Below are 6,000 nucleotides of genomic sequence, written 5' to 3'. Positions count from 1 at the left end.
TTCTTCAGGGGATCTTCCTGACCCAGGGACGGAACCCAGGTCTCCAGCACTGCAGATGGATTCTTTACCAGCTGAGCCACCAAGGGAAGCTCCATACTAAAATGGGTATGCACAAACTACCACTGACTCCCCAAGCAGAGTAGGGCACACCTCAGAGAGGAAGTGAGACAGTGGCTGGGTACTGAAGCATGAATAGGAGTCCACTCAGCTACAAGGCCGCGTCACAGCCCACAGGAAATGCAAATTCTCAGGTAGGAGGGCAGCCTTTCAGACGGCCTCACCCTGGGAAGGTGGTGGTGAGCAGGAGGGTCTGACATCCAGCGGGTGGGTATTCTCAGCCTCCAGCTGCGCGCCAGCAGCGCGGGGCCGGGGGTGTGGAAGGTAAAGAGGGCAAAGGGAAGGAAGGGAAACGGGAGAGAAAGCCAACCGCGACCTCCCGCGCATGCGCGCCGGCAGCCGCGGCGGACCGCCCGGCCCGCGGCTCCCGCTCAGCCTCGCGCCTCGCGGGCCCCACAGGCCCCCAGAACGTCGCGCGCGCGCGCAGTGTGCGGGCCCGGCGGGCGCATGCGCACAGGGGCGCGGGCGCCCGCGCCGCGGGGTGCCTAGAGGTGGAGCGCGCCGAGGGCGCGCGGCGGGGGGCGGCCGCCGTTACGGCGTGGGCGTGGTCACGTGGCCGCCGGCCCCCGCGGCCCCCGCCCCCCCCCCCGCGCCCTGTTCCCTCTCTGGTCGGGTCAGGCGCGGCCGGCCCTGCGAGCGCCCGGCAGAGGCTGAGGGAGAGAGAGAGAGGAGGGGAGGAGGACTCAGGGCGTAGGAGCCGGGGAGCCCTCCCGCGCCACAGGTAACGCGAAAGGACTACGGCGCTGACGGCCGTAAAGCAGCTCGGGCGCCCTGAGCGCCTCCGCCCTCCTCCAGTGCAGCCCCCGCGGGCAGTCGCTCCCGCCCGGCCTCCCCTCAGCGTCTCCGGACGCGTCCAGCCCCCCGTCGCGCCGCCGCCGCCGCCTCCCCCCGGGCGGGCCTGAGGTGTCGCCGCCGCGATGGGGGCTCGCAGCGCCCCCCGCGTGTGCGCGTTCCGGGCGGGGGGCGGGAGACGGGGCTCCCTCGCCTCGGGGCGCGGGGCTGAGGCGCTGCCCCCCAGTCTGCCGCCCGCCTCCCCGCCCGGTGGGGTCTCGGGTGCGACTAGGCTGAGCGCCGCGGCCGAGCCGGGCTCCACTTCCTCCTTGGTCGATTTCCTGGTACCTTTCGGCCCCTTCGCGGGCCGGAAGCCAGACGGGCTCGGAGCCCCCAAACCTTGTAAAATTAAATTGCATTCTCTAGGAGAGAAGAAAGCCTTCCCTCCTCTCTAAGGAGGGAAACGTGAGCTTGTTTGAGTACGGCTTAAGTTTCCTTCACCTGTAGCAACATGCAAGTTGAGGCCTTTCAGGATGTGAGAAAAACTTTGCAGAGGGTGAACACTGATTTTTTTTTTTTTTTTGGGTAACACCCCATCCCACACCCCTCCTTATTCCTGGAAAAAGGAGCTCTAACCCCTACAACAATTTTTTGAGTCTACAGGTGACCTAAAATTTGTTCAGTACTACCTATTAAATAGTTCCGTTCCTAGGATATATGTTTTTAAAGTTCACATCTTTTAGATTTTTGGGGGGGAATAATTTTCTGGAAAGTTTTAAACTGCTGCTGCTAAGTCGCTTCAGTCGTGTCCGACTCTGTGTGACCCCATAGACGGCAGCCCACCAGGCTCCTCCGTTCCCGGGATTCTCCAGGCAAGAACACTGGAGTGGGTTGCCATTTCCTTCTCCAGGAAGGCTTAACTAGCCAACTCCAAATTCTAAATACCGAAATTTTAGAATGCGTGTTGCACAACTTTGGGCCGGACTGGCCGGACGGTGGTTTTATTTCTAGACCTAGTCATTCTTTTTTATTTTTTGTCCCACAATATACAGCCCCAATATATTATCATGTATTCACTATATATAATAATATAAACATGCCGCTGTTTGTACACAGATACTGACTTAGCATTAAATGTAGGCATTGTTGAAAGTAAACTTTTGAGCACCTTTGATACCAGTGATAAATTAATTTATGTATTAATTGTCTTAAGGAACTTTTATGATTCCATGTCTTGGTAGTTTTCGTAATTTGTCTCTAAATTCAGTTGTAAACTGGAGCATTTTTCTACAGCTATTTGCTGTGGTTCTTCTCAAACTTTAATGTGTCTGGGAATCCCTTGAGGCTCCTGTTAAAAAATGCAAATTCTGATTCAGTAGATCTGTGTCGCAGCTTGATATTTTGTGTGTCTTATAAACTGCTTGCGGCTGGAGGAGGAACCATTCTTGAGTAGCAAGGATGTATATTACTTGTTTGCTAAGAAATGAAATATATCAGTGAATACGTGCCTTTTAATAATTCGCTTTTGGTGTAGAGGTGGCTTGAGGTAAGAGACAAATGGCAGGATGAACTGAGAGAGCTTGTTTGGGAAATCCCTTTGCAGAAGAAGCCAAGTCCAGGTCCCAGGGGAAGGGATAGCAGAACTGGGAGAACTCCCTCAACGAGGAAGGGTACAGGTACCATCTGTACATACTGTGTGCTGCCTGCATCACCAGGCCTGCAACTATTCCATGGAAGCTTTGTGTACTTTTCCCTGAAGAACTTGCTCAGCAGTGGGTGGTTGGATCTTTAATCAACTTAAAGACTGCATCATACTCTTTGGGATGAAAATTTCTTTTGTTGGTGAACGAATTGAGTGTGTGCTCCTTCTGTCACTTATTCAGATACAGCCTCAGCTGAGTAGCACATGACTGAGCCTTGGAAGCAAACTTGTGAAAAATTTGGAGTCTCCACCTGTTGATTTTCCCTAAATATTAAAAAATGAAATTGAAAAGTTTACATTTAAAAAATGTAAATTTAAAAGTTATAGTTGTCACAGGTAATTTCATATAGTTCATGTACATAAAAATAGTTCTTAAGTGTAGAAAAACTTTATGGAAGTATAACATCAACTACTTTTAGCACTGTGATTTTTACAATTTTCATTCTCATCCTTACTTTACCGTTGTTTCTTTTCTTGTTAAATATTATGACAGTACTTATTTTCCTTCCAGTTTTATTGACATAATTGATAAACAACACGGTAAAGAATATGCCTGCAATGTAGGAGACTTGGTTTCCATCCCTGGGTTGGGAGGATCCCCTGTAGGAGGGCATGGTAACCTACTCCAGTATTCCTTCCTGGAGAATCCCATGGACAGGGGAGCCTGGTGGGTTACAGTCCATGGGGTTACAAAGAGTCAGACATGACTGAGTGACTAACACACTATATAAATTTAAGGTGTAGTGCATAATGATTTAACTTACATCATGAAGTGATTATTACAGTAAGTTTAGTGAACATACATCATCTCATACAGAAAGTAAAGAAATAGAAAAAATTTTTTTCCCATGTGATGAGACCTCTTAGGATTTATTTTTAACAGCTTTCCTGTATAATGTAAAACAGTGTTAACTATATTTATTGTGCTGTACATTATATCCCTAGTACTTATTTGTCTTATAACTGGATGTTTGTACCATTTGTCTTCATCCAATTCCCCCATCCCTCTATTCCTGGCTCTGTTAACCACAAAGCTTGATCTCTTTTTCTGTAAATTTATTTTTGAAGTATAATTGACCCACAACACTGTTATTACCTGTTACACAACATCTAGTTGCAATATGTCACCCTACAAAGATATTATATAGTTATTAACTATATTGCTCACACTGCTCATTTATTTTGCAACTGGAAACTTGGAGCTCTTAATCTCTCTTCCTGTTTCATTCCTCTTCCCACCTCTCTTGCAACCACCTATTTGTTCTCTGTATGTATATACCTCTGTTTTGATTTTGTTAAAAATTAAATGTTTGGTCATTTGATTTTGTTTTTTAGATTTTGCATATAAGTGAAATCATGCAGTATTTGTCTTTCTCTCTCTGACTCATTTCACTTAGTATACTTTCCAGTTTATTTTGAATGGCAAGATTCCTTTTCATGGCTTATTAATATTCCATTTATGTTTTTGTTTTCTTCAGATAAATATCCTAGAGTGGAATTGCTGGATCTTTGGTACTTTTAATTTTTTGAGGAATCCACAAAGTTTCCTTTTTTCCCACATCCTCACCAACACTTGTTATTTGTTTTCTTTTTGATCATAGCCGTTCTGACTGATGTGAGCTGATATCTCAGTGTGGTTTTGATTTGCGTTTCTCTAATGATTAGTGATGTTGATCATGTTTTCATTTCCCTGTTGGCTATATCATCTTTGGAAAAAATATCTGTTGTGATCTTGTGTACATGTTTTGATCAGGTTGTTTTTAGATATTGAATTGTATGGGCTCTTTTTGAGTTTTGGATATTACACCCTGTATCAGATAAATGATTTGGAAATATTTCCTATTCATTAGGCAGTGTTTTCATTTTATTAATAAATGTAATAGAGGATGAGATGGCTGGATGGCATCACTGACTCGATGGACATGAGTTTGAGTAATCTCTGGGAGTTGGTGATAGACAGGGAGGCCTGACGTGCTGCGATTCATGGGGTTGCAAAGAGTCGAACACTACTGAGTGACTGAACTGAACTGAACCATCTTGTTGGGGCTGCTCCTTTGTCCTTGGACATGGGGTATCTTTTTTTTTGGTGGGGTCCAACATTCTCCTGTTGATGGTTGTTCAGCGGTTAGTTATAGTTTTGGAATTCTCACAGGAGAAGATGAGCCCACGCCCCCTCTGCCATCTTAGTAGCTCTGACTTGTTTGACAGCTAGAGTGGTGGTGTAGACCAAGAAGAGAAGGATGTAATAGAGGAAACTCCGGAAGACTGGTGTACTGGCATGGAACTCTTCTGACAGGTACTTGCTAGTCTAGCTAATCCCACACATAAGAGGGATAACACCTGGCCTAGAGCCACAGAGACTACCATCTCCCTGTTGAGCACTTTGCGGACCCTCTGGTGCACACTGGCCAGGAATGAGGCAGACAGGCTCCCGCTGCTGCGCCGCTTCCCTCAGCAGGTTCTTGATGGTGGTCACCTCATGGTTGAGTGAGGATCATTGCCATGGAGGCACGGCGTGGCAGTGATGAGAATGTCTGTGCCGGGGAGCTGCGTGGAGGACACAGTCCAGCGACCACGGCCTGCGGAGGCAGTGCTGCTGGCCAAGCAGTGAGGCACTGGTCATGGCAGACACCCTCCTCCCACAGCACAAGAGAGGGCTCTACACAGGGACATCTCCAGATGGTCAGTACAGAGATCACATTGATTATATGCTTTGCAGCCAAAGATGGAGAAGCTCTATATCTTCAGCAAAAACAAGACCAGTAGCTGACTGTGGCTCAGATCATGAACTCCTTATTGCAACATTCAGACTTCAGTTGAAGAAAGAGAAAACCACTAGACCATTCCAGGTATGACCTAAATCATATCCTTTACAATTATAGAGTGGAAATGACAAATAGATTCCAGGAATTAGATCTGATAGAGGGTCTGAAGAGGGTCTGAGGGACGGAGGTTCGTGACACTGTACAGAAGAAGGTGACCAAAACCACCCCTAAGAAGAAGAAACGCAAAAAGGTAAGATGGCTGTCTAGGGGGCCTTACGAATACTGAGCAAACAAAGAAGACATGTGAAGAGCAAAGGAGAGTGGGAAACACGTGTCCATCTGAGTGAGTTCCAAAGAACAGCAAGGAGAGAGAGAGCTTTCCTCAGTGATCAGTACAAAGAAATAGAGGAAAATAATAGAATAGGAAAGATTAAAGGTCCCTTCAAGAAAATTAGAGATACCAAGAGAACACTTCATGCAAAGATGGACAGGTTAAAGAACAGAAATGGTACAGACCTAACAAAAGCCCAGATATTAAGAAGAGATGGCAGGAATACACAGAAGAAGTATACAAAAAAAGAAAGATCTTAATGACACACATAAACACAATGGTGTGATCACACACCTAGAGCCAGACATCCTGGA

The 6,000-nt window shown here is 47.0% G+C and overlaps 1 protein-coding gene across 19 annotated transcripts in view; it reads left to right on the top strand.

Annotated features, from left to right (window-relative positions):
* The first annotated feature begins 249 nt into the window (after nucleotides 1–249).
* The window catches only part of TBC1D5 (TBC1 domain family member 5), a 559,964-nt gene continuing 554,213 nt past the window's right edge, over nucleotides 250–6,000 (top strand). For 10 of the 19 annotated variants that reach the window (XR_011487445.1, XM_070467023.1, XM_070467034.1 and 7 more), the window contains exon 1: nucleotides 574–838. The gene's annotated coding sequence lies outside the window, so the exon portion shown is untranslated. The other 9 variants (XM_070467024.1, XM_070467039.1, XM_070467036.1 and 6 more) reach the window with 4 other exon arrangements.

The sequence above is a fragment of the Odocoileus virginianus genome, chromosome 4, assembly GCF_023699985.2.
Source record: "Odocoileus virginianus isolate 20LAN1187 ecotype Illinois chromosome 4, Ovbor_1.2, whole genome shotgun sequence".
In the NCBI taxonomy this organism is placed as follows: Eukaryota; Metazoa; Chordata; class Mammalia; order Artiodactyla; family Cervidae; genus Odocoileus; species Odocoileus virginianus.
Note: the sequence above shows the minus strand (reverse complement) of the source record. Positions and strands in the feature narration are given on the sequence as shown.